General features: G+C 42.4%; 1 protein-coding gene and 1 long non-coding RNA gene across 13 annotated transcripts in view; both read left to right on the forward strand.

The window, feature by feature from the left end:
* LOC309539219 overlaps window positions 1-23,624 on the forward strand; it is a 342,474-nt gene that overhangs the window by 155,943 nt on the left and 162,907 nt on the right. The window lies entirely within an intron of this gene.
* The window catches only part of DLGAP1 (DLG associated protein 1), a 294,134-nt gene that overhangs the window by 147,310 nt on the left and 123,200 nt on the right, over window positions 1-23,624 (forward strand). For 11 of the 12 annotated variants that reach the window (XM_082235141.1, XM_082235134.1, XM_082235138.1 and 8 more), the window contains one exon: window positions 10,637-10,748. The gene's annotated coding sequence lies outside the window, so the exon portion shown is untranslated. Of the gene's footprint in view, window positions 1-3,373; window positions 3,395-10,636; window positions 10,749-23,624 lie in introns of those variants that run through there. The other variant, XM_082235136.1, reaches the window with a different exon arrangement.

Genomic DNA, 23,624 nt, shown 5'->3' on the forward strand with positions numbered 1-23,624 from the left:
ACCCACTCTATTCGTATGAGCTAATATATCACCACACTCCCACTTGTGCATTCATGTTTCTTGAGACAAAGGGGCAAGGATATGTGTGCCCATGGTGCACTTTTTGATGTATAAGGTCTGTGTTCCTTGGTAGCCCTTATGTAGTCTTCGTGGTGTGCAATATTTTGCTGCAAGTTACATCAGAATCCTATTCTGCTCGTGATGGTAGCTGGGAATGCAATGGAAGGGGCTGCTTTCTGGCTCCTGGTTGACTCCAGTGAGTGTTTTGCTTATATGAAGAAAAGGGAAGCAGCAGCACCTTTTTAGTAGGTATAAAGTTATTCTATCTTCAGTTGTTAGAACAAGCATCGAATTCTAACTTTCATTCTTTTCCTGCCATTCTGCTAACTTGGCCAAGTCCCCCCAACTCCACCTCTTCTGCTGTTGGAATCCCAGCAGCCAAAAGTACTGTTACATCCTCCTCCCTCCAGCATAGCATTGGATTCCACTAGTACAGGGGAATCCTGTCTTGCCTATTGGGTGTAGCTTGAGGATAAGATCATATGATCAATCAATATATACAAAATCACTAGCGGACTTTATACCAGTGATTTAAAATAAAATAATATAAAATAAAAACGCTTATTCTTTAGCTTTGGCTGACAGTGCAATCCTAAATATGTCTATTCCATAGTAAGCCCCATTGAATTTAAGGGGACTTTTGCCCAGGTAAGTGGCTAAAAGACTGCAACCTTAAAAATCTAGTGGACTTAAAGTCATCTGTCCTATGCCAGCTTGCTCAATTTACTCACAATTTTCCCTTAATCAGTTAGTGATAATGAATGTCTCCTGTGAATTCATAATAAGAAATCTATTTAATAACATAATCATGATTTTAAATGCCTTATTAACTACTCCATTACTTAAGATTCAATCAGTGTTTTCCAGGATTTTTTTAAACCAATAATTATTCACCTATTTAAACACACAAAAATATTCAGTCTCTTTTCTTTAGTAAATCATAAAATAATGTTATTAATTCTATAGTTAATTGTCCATAGTAGTATTTGCAGACATGCAGTATGCTGAGTTGCTGGGGAAAGTTGCTGTGCTCACTGGGCCTGAGCTGTTTTGTTTCTTTGAATAAAGAGTTAACTTTACTGACACCTTGTGAGTTATTCCTGACCCACTCTGAACTCCCTTCTTGACATGAGGGGAAAGTTCTTGGAAAGTGCAGCATAAATAGAAGAGGAAGTGGGAGGCGCTTTGTCCTTAGACTGTGAGTGCAGTCTAGTTTCCCTAGTACTGGGACAAATATGCCCATGCTTGTTATTGGATAGGTTGGGGAAGGTTGTTAGAAATGTTGGGGTTGTGAGGCAAATGAATAGTACCCTATTGTTCTGACCTTCTTACCTCATGTAAGATGACACTGTAGCTGTTGCCATGCAAAAATCTGCTTGGACCAGAAATGCTGGAGTTGGAAATGTGTGTGTGTGTGTGTGTGTGTGTGTGTGCGCGCGCGCACACACACACACACACACATATATATATATATATATATATATATATATATGCAGGTTTTGGTGTCTTCGGGTGTCTTCCCGTGTAAGAGTCGGGGTGTCTGTGCGACGTTTCGACGAGGTCTCACTCGTCATCTTCAGGCTGGTGCTTTCGGCTTCTTGTTACTGGAACAGAGCAGAGTCTGGTGTTTGAGTTCCTATAAATACTGTTGAGGGGTGTGGTGTATAGCCTCCAACGTTCTGGGCAGAGAGGAAGTTCCTAGATTAGTGTGCCTTTTCTTCTTTTGTTCCTTAATTACTTGAGGGATATCTTGGGTGATTTCATGAGTGATATTCTGAATACCACTGGGTGGGTCATTAAGTGTAGATTAGTTGCTAAAGCTTTCGTGTCTTGACCTCTTGAGCTTGTGAAGAGTTTTTCTGAGAAGATGGCTGTGCTGCATTTAGTTGTGCTCTGGCTTGGCTTCGTGTATAGGGGCGAGCTGTGGTTTTGTGCCTTGTGCCAGCCAGATCTGTGTAGGGATTGCAGGGGGGTGCAGCATCCGGAGGTGCCACTATAGTTTGGCTACTGGATGGAGTCTGTAATATGTCTGTGGAGAGGGTCTGGGTTTGGGTCTGGTGTGGTTGATTGGTGACGGCGTTCTGTGTGCCTCTGGTTCTGGTGTCGGTTTTTGTGGGGAGGGCTAATTTCCAGATGTCTGGCAGGCGGGACGTGTCGTCACGCTTGTTCATGTTGTGAGGGTGTTTCTCTATCTCGATGGCTTCCATGATTATTCTCTTGTGGTGATGTTCCATGTTAAAGAGCAATTTGGAATCTGCAAAATTAATTTCGTGTCCTGTTTCTTTCATGTGTTGGAAAAGAGAGGAAGTTTTTTCTTCTTTTTTGACGGCATTCTTGTGTTCTGCGATACGTGCATTTATTCGTCTGTTTGTTTGTCCAATGTACGTGGCTGGGCAGACTTTGCAGGGTATTTCATAGACCCCTTGGTTTTCCAGCTGGATTTTGTCTTTTGGGTTTCTGAGGATATTGGCTATTTTTTGGTTGGTGCAGAAGGCTGTTTTGATATTGTGTTTATGGAGGATTTTGCTGATTTTGTCTGTAGTGCCCTTGATATAAGGAAGGAGGGCCATGCCATTGTTTTCTTCTGTGTCTTGGTTTTTGGGGGGTGTTTCTTTTTGGATTAGCTTCGTAACCCTGTTTTTCTGGTATCCATTGGCGATTAACACATTTGAGAGATTCTGTAACTCAGTTGTCAAGTGGTCTTTGTCAGCCAGGCGTTTGGTTCTGGAGATGAGAGTCTTGGCTACGGAGTTTATTTGTGCAGGGTGGTGGAAACGTCGCACAGACACCCCGACTCTTACACGGGAAGACACCCGAAGACACCAAAACCTGCATTCCTGTACCCGTGAAAATCTACGAAAGCAAATATATATATATATATATATATTCTCCCTCAAATAATTATAAGAGATGAATTAAGGACTCCAACCTTTTGTGGTAGAAGCCCCTGGCTTACAGAAACAAAATAAAAATCTAGTGACGTTACCAAGCAAGCCTTATTCAGTCATCTATATTTGGCTTCTTTTCTAAATTCCATTCGTTGCCATGGCAAAGTAAGCTCCAGCGATATTCCCCCCCCCCTCGATTCTCTGGCTGAGAAGCTTTTCTTCATGTCCTTTGTGACACACAATGGATGTACAGTATACAAATTTAGCATTAAAGGGCAAGAACACAGGAGGTGGGGGACGGTGAAGCATGGTTAACAACAGGGGCATGTTCCAAATACAGCCTTTTGAAATGCAACAAACTTAAGTGATTTTGAGCCAATGAAAACATATGGGAAATGATGTGTTACAGCTTGTGTGGGATTGCACCACTTCAGCACACTGGTGTGGTACATGTGTTGTTTTTTATATCAAAAGCTCCCTGCACTTGAGCAGCTTGTGTCTTGGAGCAAATACAGCTTGTTTTGTTCATGTCCAGGGGGATTTGCAATGGAGATGTCTTCAAATGTGCAGTCCCCACCTAAATTCTGAGGAGTCAAGAGCTCTGGCAGACTATACCATGTGCTTTTCCCACTCATTGTTTCAGTCATATGTTCACTTTGCACATGAAACTGAGAAGGCACACACATATTCTCACATGGGTATATGAGGCAGCTTAACTGTATCACAACCATGTTTTAACATGTATGTCTCAAACATAAACTTTAGAAGGTTTCTAACCTGTAGAATATGAGCACATGTTAAAAATACAGTGGGTGGAGGTTCTTCCTAGTGAAGTCTAACTGGATGACAAAGGATTTGACCTGACAGTGATGAATTAATTACAGTGGAAGTCTTCTTCTGCCCCAAGCAAAAACTCTTAAATCTGCCTTGATTTAGTAATGGTAAAGGTAAAGGGACCCCTGACCATTAGGTCCAGTTGTGGACGACTCTGAGGTTGTGGCGCTCATCTCGCTTTGTTGGCTGAGGGAGCCGGCATACAGCTCCCGGGTCATGAGGTCAGCATGACTAAGCCGCTTCTGGTGAACCAGAGCAGCACATGGAAACACTGTTTACCTTCCTACCAGAGCGATACCTATTTATCTACTTGACTTTGATGTGTTTACGAACTGCTAGGTGGGCAGGAGCTGGGACCAAGCAATGGGAGCTCACCCTGTCACGGGGGTTCGAATCGCTGGCCTTCTGATCTGCAAGCCCTAGGCTTCATGGTTTAACCCACAGAGCCACCCATGTCCCCCTTGATTTAGTAGCTGGTCTTTATTGAAAGGTGGAACTAGCATTCACATGTAATGTGTGTGGGACTTTATATCTTTGATTTCGGCTTACTATAGTGTATGCTGATGGCAGAGCCATAGCCAGCTTTCCTTACAATGCAGAGCTTCCACCTTTCTAAATGGTGCTTCAAAGAAATGAATGGGGAAACCGTGACTTTTGTCATAGCCAGCAAAAAAACTTCTGCCAGGCACCTGTGGATAATGTAATGTACAGAATGTAGGCGTCAGAAATGTATAAGCTGAATAAGAACAATTATTTTGGGGTTTGGAAACTCACCTACTTCTGTAATGAATAACTCCCTTAAATAAATAATGTCATTAAGGTAATGATTCCACTTTAAGCCCCCTACAGTTCTCATGGTCATTCTGCGTAAAAAGGGAATATATTGCGGGTTGTTTTAAGTATGGTAAGGCTGATAGTCTTCTTGAAAAATCCTTCTGAAGCCAGCCTCTCTCATCAGTTCAGTTATCCCTTGCATTCGTCTTCTTAGTTATTTCCTTCTTGTTCTTCTCTCTTCTCTGAGCCTTGAGGTTTCCATTGCTGTCTCTTTCACATTCCCTCCACCTGCCTCTGTTCAACGGAGGCCTCTCCCTGAGCCAGGCTGTGTCTTGAAGTGCTTGCCTAATTAGCACTCTGCATGTGCCGCAGGAAGAGCACAAAAGGAAGAACTGATTAGAGGAGCACTTGGCATCTGGAGAGGACCTGATCAAGGAAGAGCCTGACCTTGCAGTGCAGGGAGGCTTGCTGCAGGCCCTTGACTCTTAAGGGAATGCCTCTGCTAAAGGGGCAGATCATATAATACATCAGCAGTGAAAATATTCATCATAAAATCATGAGCCTTGTGATTGAATCATGGATACTGGCAAGGATGAAGGTCCTAACAGGTTTGTGATTCAGCTTATTTTCCCAGTTAACAGATGGTAGCTGCAGGATTTTAATAACACATTTTGTACTGTGAATCTTTAGTGAAGCAATTCAGCTCCTATATGAACAAATTACCACATCAAGTTATTGTCTCTTGCTAGTGAAGATGGAGTGAAATACATTTCAGCTTTAGAGGAGCGTGTTCCCATGCTTAGTGAATGATGGAGAGCTAAATAGGAATACTGTTGGAAACAAACCAACATTTGAAGTTATTTAATCTTAATTCCAAATGACAACGTGAGCCTTGAGGTTTCTTTACTGCAATCTTATACTTGTCATCCATGAGCAATAACTTGTGATTCCTTCTGGTGGCTTTGTTCAAAGGAAAGCAACACAGTCTAAATCTGAGGTGCACTTCATAATCAGTTGTTTGGAGGAGGGGTTTGGTAAAAGTTTTGTTTCTGTATGGTGACAGCAAATTTTTGCCAAGTAGATATTGTAACAATGAGTTCTCATAATTTAAAAATAAAATAAAAAGTCCAGTTCCCCCCATAAAGCTTCCATCAAGAATTGAAGAGTTGCCGCTACCTTGCATAGCTGAATGACATATAACTAACTGATGTCAGTAATTTTCTGATGCCAGAAGATGACAAATCACTTTTCTATGATACTCTTCTCTTGACAAGAGAATTGCTGCAGCAGATTATTCATGTAAAGAGAGATGCATGTGAATGCTGAAGCCTCCAAATTACTAAGCCACTCAGGTACCTTCCTTATTATTATTGTTATTGTTGTTGTTTAGTCATTTGGTCGTGTCCGACTCTTCGTGACCCCATGGACCAGAGCATGCCAGGCACTCCTGTCTTCCACTGCCTCCCGCAGTTTGGTCAAATTCATGTTAGTAGCTTTGAGTATATGTGCTGCCGAAGCGAGCACCTCATGTTAGTAGCTTTGAGAACACTGTCCAACCATGTTGTCCTCTGTCGTCCCTTTCTCCTTGTGCCCTCCATCTTTCCCAACATCAGGGTCTTTTCCAGGGAGTCTTCTCTTCTCATGAGGTGGCCAAAGTATTGGAGCCTCAGCTTCACGCTCTGTCCTTCCAGTGAGCACTCAGGGCTGATTTCCTTAAGAATGGATAGGTTTGTTCTTCTTGCAGTCCATGGGACTCTCAAGAGTCTCCTCCAGCACCATAATTCAAAAGCATCAATTCTTCGGCGATCAACCTTCTTTATGGTCCAGCTCTCACTTCTATACATCACTACTGAGAAAACCATAGCTTTAACTATACAGACCTTTGTAAGCAAGGTGATGTTTTTGTCCATGGAGTTTTCTTGGCAGGGATACTGGAGTGGCTTGCCAGTTCCTGCTCCAGGTGAATCACGTTTAGTCAAAACTCTCCACTATGACCTATCCATCTTGGGTGGCCCTGCATGGCATAGCTCATAGCTTCTCTGAATTATTCAAGCCCCTTCGCCACGACAAGGCAGTGATCCATGAACAATGCCTCTAACATATCCAGTGGGTGAAAATGGGCCACAATTTTAATTTCCCACATCCCACTGAGCAGTGCTATATTGGGGGCATTGTAGAAAATTAAAACGCTGGCTTGCAGACCCAGACACCTGATGTGGAGGAACCAGGGTTGGCATCAGCAGGAGTGGACCCTGCTGGGGCACTGGGACTCAACAGGTGTCCAAGGATGCTCGTTATTCATTCATTCATTGGTTCATTATTGACCTGGCCTTAATCAAAGAAGGTGATGTTATACCAAATATAACATCAAACTATTGAAGCTAAGTATAAGGCAATTCCAATAAAAGCTTTAAAATCTATCAGTGGTCCAATTCATTGCCAACCCACATCATTCAAAGCCTGGCTAAAAAGCTAAGTAAACTAATCAGGGTTGGTGCCAGCTGGATTTCAAGAGGGAGGACAATCTCAGTGGTGACTTAGAAGGCCCTTTCTTGAGCTGTAGAGATACAAAGCCCGTTCAATTATGGACTAGTAAGTAGGGCATCCACAGCAGATCTTAATGCCTTAGCAGGATGATACACCCTGATAGACTTCTGCAGGTAGCTGGCACCAGTTTTTGATGCCAAGTCTGCCTTGCTTCTCCAAGTCTAACTCCCATCTTAGTTAGCTTCTTATTTCTTAATTCCATACCTTCTTGAGGCTTTTCTTGTGACTCTGCCTGTACCATTTATTTTTCAACCAGGTACTGTATCTTCTTCCTAGATTATCTACTGCTTTCCTTCAGCTACCCTTAGTGTGTCATACTTCCTAGATCCCATTTCCCATAACCTTCCTAAATCTTAATCTCCACACCCATCAGGCATTCTTCCCCTCATCTTGTCATCTGCACATAAACTTCATTCTGATGTCCTTCTATTGCTAATGCCTAACAAGGCAGCAAGGATAATATTCATAAAGATATTGTGGTCTTTGAGTTCAAAACATATGCTTTCAAAATCTTGACACCTGGAAATTAAAATACTGAGCACTAAAATACAGTAGATTTGTACTTCTTTTCCAATTGTCTCCTTGTTCCAGGACCTTGATTGTTAGCTCCACTCATATTTTCAAGTTAGAACTTTCCACTTAGGTAGAGGCTCCCCTTCATTTTCTGTGCCTTCTTTTCGTGTGACTGAAACTAATGAGGTAACTTCTCATTAAGGTAGGTAGAAAAGTATAAATCAACCTATATGACAAATAGAATTTGAATTTCCACTGCTATTTGGATCCCTTCCAGTCGGGATTCAGGCCTCATCATGGGACTGAAACTGCCTTGGTCGCACTGGTTGATGATCTCCGGTGAACTAGGGACAAAGGTGAAAGTTGTTTCCTAGTTTTGCTGGATCTCTCAGTGGCTTTTGATACCATCGACCATATCCTTCTGGACCGTCAAGAGGGGCTGGGAGCTGGGGGCACTGTTAGACAGTGGTTTTGCTCCTTCCTCCTGGGCCCTGTTCAGAAAGTGGCGGGGGGGGATGAGTGTTCAGACCCCTGGGCTCTCACTTGTGGGGTGCCTCAGGGTTCTGTCCTCTCCCCCATGCTTTTCAACATCTACATGCAGCTGCTGGGAGAGATCATCAGGGGGTTTGGGCTGGGTGTTCATCAGTATGCGGATGATACCCAGCTCTACCTCTCTTTCAAATCAGAACCAGTGAAGGTTGTGAAGGTCCTGTGTGAGTGTCTGTAGGCGGTTGGAGGATGGATGGCGGCTAACAGATTGAGGTTGAATCCTGACAAGACAGAAGTACTGTTTTTGCAGGACAGGAGGCGAGCAGGTGTGGAGGACTCCCTGGTCCTGAATGGCCCTGAATGGACCAGGTGCGCAGCCTGGGAGTCATTTTGGACTCACAGCTGTCCATGGAGGCGCAGGTCAATTCTGTGGCCAGGGCAGCTGTTTACCAGCCAGAGTCCTGCATGCTCTAGTTATCTCTCGCTTGGACTACTGCAATGTGCTCTATGTGGGGCTACCTTTGAAGGTGACCTGGAAACTACAACTAATCCAAAATGTGGCAGCTAGACTGGTGACTGGGAGCAGCCACTGAGACCACATAACACCGCTCTTGAAAGAGCTACGTTGACTCCCAGTACGTTTCCGAGCACAATTCAAAGTGTTGGTGCTGACCTTTAAAGCCCTAAACCATGGGTAGGCAAACTAAGGCCCAGGGGCTGGATCCAGCCCAATCGCCTTCTAAATCCGGCCTGCAGATGGCCAGGGAATCAGCATGTTTTTACTTGAGTAGAATGTGCCCTTTTACTTAAAATGCATCTCTGGGTGATTTGTGGGGCCTGCCTGGTGTTTTTACATGAGTAGAGTGTGTGCTTTTATTTAAAATGCATCTCTGGGTTATTTGTGGAGCATAGGAATTCATTCCCTCCCCCCAAAAAAATATAGTCCGGCCCCCCACAATGTCTGAGGGACAGTGGACTGGCCCCCTGCTGAAAAAGTTTGCTGACCCCTGCCCTAAACAGCCTCAGTCCAATATACCTGAAGGAGCGTCTCCACCCCCATCGTTCTGCCTGGACACTGAGGTCCAGCGCCGAGGGCCTTCTGGTGGTTCCCTCGCTGCGAGAACCCAAGTTACAAGGAACCAGGCAGAGGGCCTTCTCAGTAGTGGCACCCACCCTGTGGAACGCCCTCCCACCAGATGTCAAAGAGAAAAACAACTACTTGACTTTTAGAAGACATCTGAAGGCAGCCCTGTTTAGGGAAGCTTTTAATGTTTAACAGACTATTGTATCTTAATATTTTGTTGGAAGCTGCCCAAAGTGGCTGGGGAGACCCAGCCACATGGATGGGGTATAAATAATAAATTATCATCATCAACATCATCATCATCATCATCATCACCACTTTGTAGATGTGCTTTGGGGTTTGGTCAAATTGCGATAAGCTCAAATATGAAATATTCCACACATATGCAAAATATTAACTTTCCCTGATATATATGCTGATCCAAATCGAGTGATTTACATTAGGGTCCACTTTGTTCTTTTGAAAGAAGAAACTGTGTCCTCTGTCACAGTGAAGAAACTAATAATGTGATTCATTTTTCAATGAAGGTTAATGACTGCTTCATAATTTATATTTGGAAAGGAAAGGAAACTTGGGTCAGACTTTAAGCACATTTTGAACCAATAAAGTTCTTTGTATTCTTTATTAAAGCTAATAGCATTTCCCACCCATGTATAAAGCAAAGGCAGCATGGCAGCCAAGAGCACCCAAAATATCTTAAAATGGCCTTTAGAAACGAATGCAAATTATTTTGGCTTTTTTTTCTCCAAAGGAAGATAGGTCACTTTTCCAGAAGCACAGCTTTTGAGAAGAGATCTACTTTGATATGAGCATATGGGGGGACTGAAAGTAAAACTTGATGTTTTGCATTTATTTTAAATCTGTTATCTGATTATTCTTATAGCAACCAAATTTAATCTAATCCTAGACCTCTTTCATGTATTTTTAGTGGCAAATGAGTGGAGCAATGGGAAGCAGACTCCATGTCAGTACCTGGGACCACATGGTTGGCAGTGCACACAGTTGAAGATGCTCAATTTATTATTTGTACTTTAAGCGTATATTATGATGCCCTGCCGCTGGTATTCAGAGGCGTAATGGCTCTGACAATGGAGGTGGAATATAGTCTTTGTGGCTAGTAGCCACTGAGAGTCATATTGCCCAGGAATCATTCAACCTCTTGTTGAAGCCTCCTGAGGGAGAGAGTTACATAGTTTAGCTATACTAGGTGAGAGGTAAGCGTTGAAATGAGTTAATGTGCTCCAAATTGCCATCCTGTTGACACTTACCTAGAATTAAACACTTGAAATCAGCAGGGCTTACTTCTGAGTAGATGTGCATTATGATTGTGCTCCACATTTGTCTGAGTGGTGTCCTTTATTCCCATTATTATCACTAAATCTAAAGAATTCCTGATCATGTTTGTATTCAAGACTTTCTGAAGGCTGTGCTTTTCCCGCTGTTTTAGATTCATCTTGTGCTGGAGAACATTCTTCGGTTCAAACAATTGAGAAGATTATTTTAAACCCATTGGAACAGAAGTCGGTGTATTGACCTCTACAGATTGCTACAAATGGCAGGTTTGTGCTGTTTTGATGTTTTGAAAAAATCATTGGATTTCATCCTGTTGCAGGTTGTTCATTTAGCTGTATGATTTAAAATGAAGAACATTTGGCTAATTAGAAGGCAGCTGTTCACTTAAGGAAATGACTCATAGAGGGATATTTATGGTACATAACTATTTTTCAAGCCTGTAGAAAGTCCAAAAGAAAAATGAAGAGTGGAGCAGATGTTTTGTTACAGCACTCATAATTATGTTACTGGAAAGTGAATTCTGGGTCCCACTTATTTTGACTATCTTATCTTTCAAAGCATAATAAAAAAGCAGGAAAATCTCAAACATTAAAATGGCGTGTTTTGGATGTCCTTCACTTTCTTCATGGTTCTGTATTTTATGTAGCTCATCATCTCATAATTTCAAGTAATGAAAATTTTATTATCCATCACACTGTTAATGTTTAGAAACGTTGTGGTTTTGTCTCCTCACATTTCTGGTTTTAGGTCTTCTCAATTCCCTGCCCCCATGTTTTTTAAAAACATGTGGTATTAAAAAAAAAAAAAGATAAATATTTTAAATATATACTTGCCCTGATCTAACTGGATGAGTGTGTGGAAGCAACTCCTCTAGAAATGAGAACTCTCTATGGAAGTGGATCCTACCCATGTAATGGCTGGCTGAATCTAGAACCTCAGTGGATTTGGATCTACAAATGCAGTCTGATCAAGGAGCTTTCATCACTGACTATGTCATTTCTTTGTTCTGGGATACTGGCAATTGAATCTAGGCATGTGTCCACTGTGAATGGAGGGATGATTTGAGTAGCATTCATGGGAGTTAACGCACTCTCCATTAGTTCAAGTCATTGAATTCATCATGTAATCCACTAGGTTTTCTTTAACCATAGCCATTGAATGCTCATGTAGTGAAATGACTAAGATAATAAGCAATGAGCTGAGATGCTCCTGATTCAGATTGGAACAGTGATATGAATTCATTGGGACGCCTTAGGCTGTTTCATACGTTACCTCAATAGTGTGGGGGTTACTGTGACTTGGCTTCTCCATTCACCCTAGCCCCACTGCTGTTCTTGTAAAAGCTGAAGGATAAGAATATGCGTGTGTGATTGACATAGTTACTTGCCATGTGCGTGTCACCAGTTCCAGGGTTGTTCTGAAAACAAGCAGGATGATGACTGCTACTATTAAGCACCCACTCTCCAATGATTATGCTTGTTAATAAAATAGTGCAATAGTAAGCCAGTAAGAGGATAGTATAGAAAATATTGTGTTGCTTTTCCTGAATTCTTGAGCAATGAGCTTTATATACTCGAAACTATGAGACAATAGGACCAAGGGCGAAGATGGAAATTTAATTACTTTTGTTGTCTTTTTCTGACTCACTTCTGCAAAGCCATATGTTGTAAATAGTGGCTGCTAATTTAAGACTTGTAAGACCATTGAAGTGCTATCTTCTGCAAAGTAGCACTCTAGACTATTAGACTACTGAGCAGTTCCATTTAATTTTGTCATATTCTTATGTAAGGATAATGCTTTTATATGTTTTTGAAATTGTGAACAATTCTATTTATATGTTAGCTTTAAAAATGTAGAAGCATACAGAAAGCACCCCATACAATTTCCTTTTTATCTGACGTATACCACTTGTCCTATTCAAGGAAACAGAGTAAATGTAATGATGGGGAGAATCAGAAAAGAGTAACATGAAATGGAAGGGGTGGAACCCCCCCCCCCCTGGAAAAAGCCCACATCCTGCCAGTGAACTGTCACAGAACTGTAACTCGCTGTTTAAGACAGTATAGAAACTCCAACACTTTCAGTATAGAAGCTCCAACACTTTGACCCTGTCTTGAGACAGGCCTTCTCCAGGGGGCTGTGAGGGATATATACCCAGTGCCTAAGCCAAATCCAATCTATATCTGGAATCAATAAAGTTGTGGCCAATTTCAAAACCCCAGAAGTTTGTCTTGTCCAATTTGTTCCCTTCTTGGCTCAGGCCTCGCTCCCTGCAGGGATAGATCACTGTGAGTAGGTCCACAGTGGGCACCATAACTTTCAGCCTAATGTTGGTAAAGGCCTGTGAGACCTATTCCTTGAGATTGTTTCTCTGCACCTGACTGCCTGAAGTTTCCACTGTCAGCTGAGGGATTTCTCTTTCCTGCTCCCTATCCAGATGGACTAGTGGCACAGTATAAGCTTACTTCCATTCCAGGCTATCCTTGGCCAAGAGGAGGGAACTAGGCCATATCCTATTGTCTCCTGTCCCTGGCTGCATTCAGCTTAGAGCTCCAAAGTGGTAAGCAAAAAGGATCAGGGCAATGCTAGTCATTGCATAGTGACCTTGTGAGACCTGCCCATTTGCTCACCTTGCACTGGCATGTTATGCAGTGAATGGCCAGGGACAAGAGGGCGAGTGCTTCCAGATCACTGTATAGTGGCTTGGCAGAGCCAAAATTCACAACATAAGCAAATGGTTCTATTACCAAGGTTTCAATATCATAGTGTGAAGAGGTGTTGCCACATCACAATGCCACTAGGTTCCTTAATTTCTCAATCTGCCCAAGTTAGGAGACAGGTTGTGAAGTCTTTCTTTCTAACCTAATTGGTTGGCTTACCGTTATGCTCAGATCCAAATGTGATTATCTTCTTGCTATGAGTTTATGAGTATTGGCGTAACTTTTGTATTCCTGTTAGGGATGCTGCAAGAATTTGAGCAGAAAGAATAACAAAAGTGAGCACCTCTGATTGAAATCTTGTGAGCAGGGTAGAGGTGCAATCAGAGTTGTGCTCACTTCCAACCTTTCAAGCACTGTCACCACTTCCTCCTTTCCTGTCCCCAGGGACCCAGAAATGTAACTGGGGCAAAGCAGAGGAAGGTGGTGCCAGAAGTCACTTCACTGTACTGCCAGAGATAGGACGCCACCCAGAGTGGCTGGGGCAATCCAGTCAGATGGGCAGGATACAAATAAAATAACAACAACGATAGCCAGTGCTGGCACCCTCATTGGAAACTGACACAATTTACATGATTGATTTTGCCAGGGAAAATGGCTCATCATGGGCTGGACAGCATCCTCTACCTTCCATTTTCATTCTGTCATCCAAGTGCATTTAGGATCTTTAGGGACAGAAGAAAGGGGAGATGGTAATGACAGTGAATGTTTTTGAGCACCATTGAACTTTCTGTGTGTTCAGATTGAACACTTACAAAAAGCTGAAACTTTGGGTGCAAGCTGCAGGATGTTCATGCATCCCTTGTTCATGTTTGTGTCTGTCCATCTGATTTCTAGGAGTCCTGAACGCATCCAGGATGTTCTCTCCCTCTTTTAGTAGAAGAAAATGCTACTTCATAAGCTGTATTGAAACATGAGCTGTATGTTACTGTCAATTATTCTGCATAAATTAATTCATTCATTAGCCTTGAAACATGCATGGCTTTTGTGTGAAGGGGTGCCTTTCTTCAAGACAGAGGGTTAGGCCTTTAAGGACCTCTAGTCCTGGAAACAGGGAAAGAGCCTAAGTGATGTGGACTGGAGACAGACTTGCAAGAACTCGGTTCACTTCCAGTCCTTGTTAGAGCAAGTAGCTCACTCAGAGCTCTCCATGGTGCTGCAACAACTGAGCTGCCTTGCTGCAGGCTCCTCCATGTAACAAGAGTAAAAGATAAGAGCGAGGGGTGAGGAGCCATTTGCATCCCAATGGTTGCGTTCCCTCATGAAGAACCTCCGTGAGGCCATAGGACAGTAGTGTGCGTGGCCAGGGGCAAAAGTGAATGGGGGCAATGGGGGCATCTATTTTTGCCATGCAAAAGACAAAGGTTTTTACACCTCTTTCTGTCCAGTTAAGCAAGAGGCATCATCAAAGTCCAAGGACGTGTTCCAGTTAGGCTAGAGCACTTGAAGATGAGTGTAGAGCAGGACCAATGAGAGAGTGTGTGCCCTGCCTTGGTACAGACCCTGGGCCTTGGGTTCTGCAACCCTGATAGCATAGATTGTGTACTTAGGTCCATAGAGGCTAAAACATATCCAGTGCTCTGATTATCTCAAATTGATTACGGTACCTTCCCCTGCCCCCCTCCCACAGAAGCATAGAAGTATATTCACTGAGTTAGCAAAATAGAGTGCTTTATGGCAGAGATCACAAATCACTCTAAATTATTAATGAAAATATATTGGATTTTGCACTGTGGCACCTCCAAGTCAGAGCCTGACAGTGTAAGTGTTTTGTCATTATGTAACCATTTGTTTAAAGTAAAATTCATCTTCTGATTCCCTCGGTACTTCTGTGGGAGGCATGATGCTCACTATCCAAGTATGCAATTGACGTTATAGCTGCTATTTCTGTTGGAAACAGAATTTGTGCCTGGCCCAGCAAAATCAGAAAGGAGAAAAACATTGATGTAGGCTTCAGAGGGAAATGTTTGGAAGACTGGAACTATTGATCTTGATTTCACAGATCATGTAAAATATGTTCACTGTAATTTACTGTGCTAATTTTGAATCTGTGCAAAAACCCAGATAACTGGGTATAGCATGACCTTATTAGGATTTGATTGAGAAAGTCAGAAGGTGGTTAACTGATGGCAACAGTTAACTATGAATGCTCTGGAATATGCTGCATATAAATTAAAGTGTAATGAATCAGATATACCTCTTTTTCAGGGGTTTCCTATTTGGACAAATAATTAGAAGCAGAACTTCAGAGTGAGGGAGAATACATTTTTATCAAAAAATTGAAACATAAGAATGTGCAATACATGCTAGTCTTCCAATTTCTTTTATGAAATGGGGGCAGGGGGAGGGAATCACATTTTGGTATATATAAACATAATGAATAATGTGATTCTGGTGTGCAACTTTAGTGTGGCCAGTTTGCAAGGGCAACTCTGCTTTCTGATAATCCTGTGGAATTCAGTCTAATCTGCTGTTCATGGAACTTTCAGTGAAAAAAATCTAGTCAGTATATGTACCGTACTTTTCCGTCTATAAGAAGCTCCCATTGATAAGATGCCCCCTAATTTTGTGGACCCAATTTTAAGAAAATGGGGGAAGATTGTCCAGAATGGGAGGAATGGAAAAAAAGCTCACCCAAATTCCAAATGCTTGCGATTGAACGCAATGCAGAAGCCTCCTATCCTATTTCCGATCAACACTAGCCGCCCCCAATCACACACCCAATTGCCACAGCAGAGCCCAATCACAAGTGGACATTCTCGCAGCAACCAATTGCAAGTGGACATTGCCACAGCAGCCTATCACCTGCAATAACGCCAGTGACAATCTACTACTCAAGACAGAAATCCTTTCGAACTTCCGTCGTCCCCCCCGGACTACCCATGTATCACATACCCAATTGCCACAGCAGAGCCCAATCACAAGCGGACATTCTCGCAGCAACCAATTGCAAGTGGACATTGCCACAGCAGCCTATCACCTGCAATAACGCCAGTGACAATCTACTACTCAAGACAGAAATCCTTTCGAACTTCCGTCCCCGTCCCCCCCGGACTACCCATGTATAAGACGACTCCAATTTTTAAGCGTTGTTTTCAGGTAAAAAAACACCGTCTTATACACAGAAAAGTACAGTACACTGGTACCTCGGTTTACAGATGCTTCAGGTTACAGACGCTTCAGGTTACAGACTCCGCTAACCCAGAAATAGTACCTCGGGTTAAGAACTTTGCTTCAGGATGAGAATAGAAAGCGTGCGGCTTCAGCGGAAGGCCCCATTAGCTAAAGTGGTATACCTCAGGTTAAGAACAGTTTCAGGTTAAGAACGGACCTCCAGAACAAATTACGTTCTTAACCCGAGGTACCACTGTATGTTCCCTGTATGCAGGGAAATCATGAATAGACAGAATGCCTTGTCTGGAAATCTGGTTACATGAATTGGCATAAGACCAAGTCTCTCCAAGCATATGAGTTCTATGTATACTTTTAAACATCATTTTTATTTTCAACATTTCAGAGATGAATTCTCTATTTTTTACATACCTAGGTGTTCTATTTCACACCAAATTGTATCATCTTATTTAACTGGAATAACATCAACAGAATTTGATGTCTTAGGCAATGTCTGCAAACCAAACTATTCCTCCGTTGTATTAAAATCACTCTCAGCTTTGCATGCATGAGTGATTTCTTTTTATCCTTTTCTTTTTTCAATTTATTGTCATAAAACTACTCACGCCCCACTCCCAATATCATATGAACATGTGAAACTGAGTCAGAGGATTGGACCTGCTAACCAAATATTTTTAAGGCAGCAGCCGTCAAGGTCTGAAGCAGAAGTCTCTCCCAGCCTTGCTTCACATCCTTGTATAAGGGAATATATTTGGAGTCTGAAAGTATTGATTAAATCAGGCATTAGAGGGCAATATAGTCACACAAGTGAAAGCTGCCTTTCTGAACATCTCCCACTGTGGCACATGCCACATTGCTATAGCACACCCACAGACCAAAGTGTAATGGCTGCTCTGACTAATTGCAGTAGTTTTTAATAAACTTGGCACAGTCACAAACAACCGAGAAGGCTCCTTTGTTAAGACCCTGGCAGCGCTGTTCAAAGAAGCTTTTCTGGCTTGTGGGGAAAATGCAGATTATATTTGTGGCTTCATAGAATGCACCCTAAATTTATAATTCACAATTTCTTGCCTGAAATAGAATTTGAATAATATTTTGATGGAAAGGTGATCATTTATAAGCGAGTTACTGTGCACTGAGACAGATCTATTCTGATCTCAGCCATCTTCATCTTATAAACTTCTTTATGCTCTGTGTTCAGGCAAACATTTGGACCTGAGCAAAATAACATTTGGAAAATTCTAGCGCTGAAGCCCACGAATTGGTACATTGAGCCACATTGCCTTCAGGGCAATTTTGTGTCTCGATAATATCTTTAGGGAAGGCAAAATGATAATGATGATGGTGATGGTGATGGTGATGAAATGACTGGAAAGGTCTAGTTCTGTGATGTTTTGCTTTGTTGTTTTTGCTTCTACTTCTTCTTGTTCTCTGTTTTTTAAATAGATCTTTTTATATGATTTTAATTCTATTAGCTTTTAATTACTTTCTAATGATTACCTTTGCTATCTTTTTAGCTTTTCCAATTTATCTGTAAGCCACGTAGAGTCCCTGTCTGGGAAAAAGGTAGGATGTAAATAAATATAAATATAATCATCAGCATTGGCTTGCTTTGATTCTCTCCCTCTGCTACAACCTGATGTGATGGCTGTTGCTAGGTATCAGCTGATGGAGAGAGGACTCTGATGGAACTGGCATCTTGGTACAGTTGATGGAGGTTCCACTTCCCGCAAGGCCATCTTAACCATAGGCACTAGGGGTGCGGGGCACCTGGGTGCTGTGCTCTCAGGGGCGCCAGGCCGAGAGTCCAGGGCCTGAGAGTTGAGTCCAGGGAAGAGCCCAACCATCAGTTGGAGCGCAGCAATGGGCTCTTCTGCTGCGGACGGCTCTGCGCCACGAGTTCAGGGGCGACTGAGGCAGCGAGACGCTGAGGCAGTCGTCCAGCTCCGCCCTCCTGTGCGCCTGGGACGGGGCAACCTGGGGGGGTGGCGCTGGGTGGATCTTTGCACCCTGGCGCCGCATATGCTTAAGACAGCCCTGACTTACCTTGTGTTGACCAATATGTGCCTGCTCTTTCTGTATTCCTTCATACCTTTGTCTATTTTATTTTTTTAAATTGCTTATTTATTGAAATAGACTGTCCATCCCATCAATTAAATACATTTTGATCGGTTCACTGGAGACCTGAAAGAAAGAATCCCCTTGTGGATGATTGGGTGGTTATGAAGGAATAATTTACCTAGTGGTGATTTGCCATGCAGTGCGTGCAACCACATGATAAGGTTTCATCTGCATTGTTCTGTCAAGTAGTGACAAAAAATCTACCATACACCTGCACCTCATATGAAATCTGGGGAAGCAAAGGTGTGGAGAACTTTGATGGGGGAAGTTGTTTGCATGCTCTAGTAAGTTTCCACTTGGAAAATTATTGCTGATATTCACTTCTGAAACAGTTTATCAGAAGGAGGCAACATCTACAAGAGTGACAGTTTCTATATGGGGAGATTAGGGAGATCAGTTTCTCATGAATATATTGGGACTTAAAGGTCTAGGCAAGCTGTCTGCAGAGTCAAAGCTTCTTTCGCCTTGCTTATCTGGAAATGCATCACCTGCTTTTCTGAAAGTGCTGAAAAGCATTTGTATGGCTGTGCCCTTTGGGACCTTCATGCTACATTAAGTGGTCAAGATACAATTCCCTTGTTTGGGTTGCTCAGTCTTTTTGGTGGATGTTTTGCTCATATTTCTCTATTCATTTTAAACATGATTCAGAGTGAGCTGTTATATTTACCCAAGGTATAAGGAATGTTCATAGGCACCCTATTATAATATTGGAACTGCAATTAAGCATACCAGTTTGACAAACGTAAATCAGTACCATAGCAAATATTGAGATTGTAATTCAATTTTGTGTGTACCTGACTATGATTATGCATTCATTTGCTTTCATAAAAATCACTGAGCTTACTGTGTTCTAAATTTAGAAGCCAGAATCAATTGAATTGTGTTTGAACAACAGGGAGTAAGGAAGAGTAGATTTCTTTGCAGTGTCTCTCTTTCCAAAGTTTTAATTCTGTTCCTGTGGCATCATCTCTCTCTCTCTCTCTCTCTCTCTTTCTCTTTCTCTCTCTCTCTCTCTCTCTCTCTCACACACACACACACACACACACACACACACGTGTCACCTTGGCAACATGCCAGTTCTCCTCTCTGTGTCCACTCCTCAGAGCTGGACATTAATGGCTCAGTGCCTGGTTCTCCATTGTTCCTTAACGGCTCTGTGCTTAGCCAGACTGACCAGGCTGGTTTGCATAAGATAACCCAGAAATTTCCTGTCTGGCACAGCTTGTATTTCCCTTCATATCCCAAATATTATCTAAATACTACAATTTATTAATTTCTACCAGGCTCTGGTACCCTAGATCTATAACAATATTGACGACCATCAGTATCATATACAGTTGTCAAGCATTGGCTAATGATTCCTGTTGTGTGTATGCTTGATGACAAGCCTACTTTGAATCTGTGGGATGAACCTTGGACTTTTTTTGGGGGGAGGGGTTGGTTGAAGCTATGCAGCCCTGCTTTGTTTGCCTTCAGTAAAATGCTATGGATCTGCTTGCACCCCAATGGGAATTAAAATAATGCAGATGCCAAAACTAATATCAGTCTCCTCCCTGCTGAATTCCAGCTGTGTCCCCCTTCCTTGCTTGGGGTTTCTCAGTTTTGTTGTGCTATAAAGTGCTTAATGCTTCTCCCTTGGGAAAACATCATCTTTTATTCATCTGTTGCCTCGAGAGGCTGTTTTGCTTGCCTCCTTTAAAGTATAATGCAGCCTGCAATTCTTCATCAAGAGAGCAAAGGTTTATAAAATATGAGGCTGCTCATTAGAATGATTTAGAAATTGCATATACGGCTCTAAACATTTTCTGCAATTTGTTTCCACCCCCAAGGATTCTTACTCAAGTTGTCTTTGCACATTATAACAGCTTTGTGTAAAAATTAAGAAAGGTAATTTTCAACTGCTTTAATCAGTTTGCCTGTTTTTCTTCCCCAAGTGACTTTATGTGTGTCACTTTTTTATCATGGGTTAGGAAAGTTCTGGTGTTACATGTCATATAATACTGTTATATTGCTGTACTTTTCAATAGGAACAAAATAGAGATTCACAGTGTGTTGACATGTTGACAATTCGAGGAGGTAAAAGTATGCTGTAGAATCATGAGGAGGTTGGAGACTCTCTGAAGAAATATAGTAAAAGAACATTTTGTGGCATTTGCCGCTAGTATAATAATAATAATAATAATAATAATAATAATAATAACAACAACAACAACAACAACAATAATAATAACAACAACAACAACAACAACAACAATTTATTATATATACCCCACCCATCTGGCTGGGTTTCCCCAGCCACTCTGGGTGGCTTCCAACAAAAGATTAGAAATACATTAAAACATCAGCCGTTAAAAACTTCCCTAAACAGGGCTGCCTTCAGATGTCTTCTAAACTTCAGGTAGTTGTTTAACCTGGAAGTAGGCTGTATGAATTGTGTATTGCTTTGTAACGATGTGTTGGGTCTCTGGACTTTAATAAAGATTGTTGTTGTTGTTATTTCTTTGACATCTGATGGGAGGGCGTTCCACAGGGCGGGTGCCACTACCGAGAAGGCCCTCTGCCTGGTTCCCTGTAACTTCACTTCTTGTTGTGAAGGAACCACCAGAAGACTTTGGCGCTGGACCTCAGTGTCCGGGCAGAATGATGGGGTGGAGACGCTCCTTCAGGTATACTGGGTCGAGGCTGTTTGGGGCTTTAAAGGTCAGCACCAACACTTTGAATTGTGCTCAGAAACGTACTGGGAGCCAATGTAAGTCTTTTAGGACCAGTGTTATGTGGTCTCGGCAGGCACTCCCAGTCACCAGTCTAGCTGCCACATTCTGGGTTAGTTGTAGTTTCCAGATCACCTTCAAAGGTAGCCCCATGTAGAGTGTGTTGCAGTAATCCAAGCAGGAGATAACCAGAGCATGCACTACTCTGGCGATACAGTCAGTACTCCAGCATAAGAATATAAGACCGGCCTTGCTGGATCAGACTAACTTAGTCCAGCATTCTGTTCTCATTGTGGCCAGCCAGATGTCTATGGGAAGCCCACTAACAGGACATGGGCCCACAGCGCTCTCCTGCTTGCAGTCCCCAGCTCTAGTATTCAGAAGCATATTGCCTCTGATCCTAGAGGTAATACAGCCATCATAAGTAGTAACCATTGATCATGCCGCAGTTGTAAGCATTTGCACAGATGCATTTGTCTGCATTAAGGAGTAACAATGACAGTAAAGCATCACAGGTCATATAACATGCTTACAATATTTGGATGGCATTGGGTATTGTGAAGGGGTGGGGTGGAAAAATACATTATGCTGGTGGGCTAGATACTGCGTTTGTTCCCTTGCTTCATGCTGTCCAGTATAATTTGAGTTACCTGGCTTGAAGACGTTTTATGTTGCATTTAAAAATAAGAACCGAGTAGTCTTCCACAGATGTGAAAAACTGTTTCAAGTACAGGACTTGGACTGTTCTTCTCCTATAACATTTTTTCCCCTTAGGGATTAGGAGAACAGTGAGTGGCTGGTCTCATCTATATTGTTTCTAGCTTTTGATGTATTGTGTGAAGTTTAGCGTGTGTTTGTGAAAGGGCAGTTACATCTCTTGGATGTAACTGCTTATGGTACACATAGGTCATGGTAGTTGTTAAGGTATGTCTCCAAGTAACTGCAGCCACTGCTCTGACTAGAATGGGTGAATTTTCCTCCTACCTGCTGCAGATTAACCAGGAAATTATCTGAGATCATCCCCAAAACTGGATCATTTCCCAGGCCAATTTAACACACATCTCAAAATGTATTTATTTTAAAAAGAGCCCTTCTTGTTTAGGCATGTTGAAGAGTCCCTGCACAAGGAGATCATTTGCAACTACTCACGTTCACCACAGACAGCTATTCAAAGCACTCTGTGGGGGCTTGTATAGAAGGCAATTAATAAATAATAACATCAATATTAGTAATAATAATAACGAAAACAACAATAGCATGCTGTGACCAGATCACTATAAGTATTTCCAATTAAAAATATTTTATTTTTGAGTACCTTTGCCTCTTTTTTTGGCTTAGAATGTAGAACCAGTTTTCTCATAGTGCCTCCTACCACCCTTATGAGTCCACTGCTGCTGTGTTCATGAGGGAGCAAAGACAGCAGCAGTGGATGGGAAGGGATGGAAGGGCGGAAAGATCGAAGAGGCTTTTTCCACTTTGCCCCACCTCCCTGATCCACATTCTTCATCTCAGTTTGTGTCTCTGTTATAGCTGCATGGTATGGCAGTCTCATGAGCTGCAAATGGAAATCACTTGAACATTCCTTTACCACTTTCCCTAAATTTTCTAAATTAGTGCAGAACCTCCAAAAATAAACACAGAATTCATTGCATGTTGGAATCAGGCAAGCTGTTAATTTCAGAAGATTCTTGAAGAAAGCCGATGTTTAAAGGAAGCAGACAAACAAAATAGGCAGACTTACAGGTTGTAAACTCCTCAAAATCTTCATCCCTGGCTCCCAAGGATTCTCACAATGCCAGGAGGTTTCTTATATTCAGAGATGTCTAGAGAGCATGGCAGTCAGGCTGAGATTAGGGCTCTTGTCACCATCGGATCCCCTCTACAGTATTTCCATTGGACAATATCACACACATGTTCTGCCTGCTACGTCCCTGCCAAAACCTGCCTCCCTGCTAAGGTGCATCTGTCACCTCTCAGCCCTTCCTTCTTTATCTTGCTCACTTTTCATGGCTCCCTTGGAAAAGTGCTTGCCAATTCCTGCATGGCAATGGGTTGGACTAGATGAACTGTGGGGTCTCTTCCAATTCTACAGTTCTATTATTCTAATTCTTCTCGACCTTCCACTCTGTTCTCCCTCCTTCCTACCTTCTCTAGGCTTGTTGGCTTCCTCTGTAACTATGCCACCCCTTCTGGGGACCTCTGTCTCCCTGGTTACTGTGCCCTTTTTACTTTAGGCTCTTTCTCACCTCCTTCTCTCCCTATTTCATTCTAACTCTGTCCTTTTTCTCATAAGCTCCTTCCTGCTGACATCTCACTCTCACACACTTTCTCTCTTCACTATTCCTCCCAAAGACCTGCATCAGACACACTGGAGGCTATCTTTATATCTTGCTGCTGATTGTGCATCTCTGCGGCTTTGCCACACTCTTTCTGGCCCTCCCAATCCTCTCTTAGAGCAGAG

Source organism: Podarcis vaucheri (assembly GCF_965113315.1).
Source record: "Podarcis vaucheri genome assembly, chromosome: 8".
Lineage (NCBI taxonomy): Eukaryota > Metazoa > Chordata > Lepidosauria > Squamata > Lacertidae > Podarcis > Podarcis vaucheri.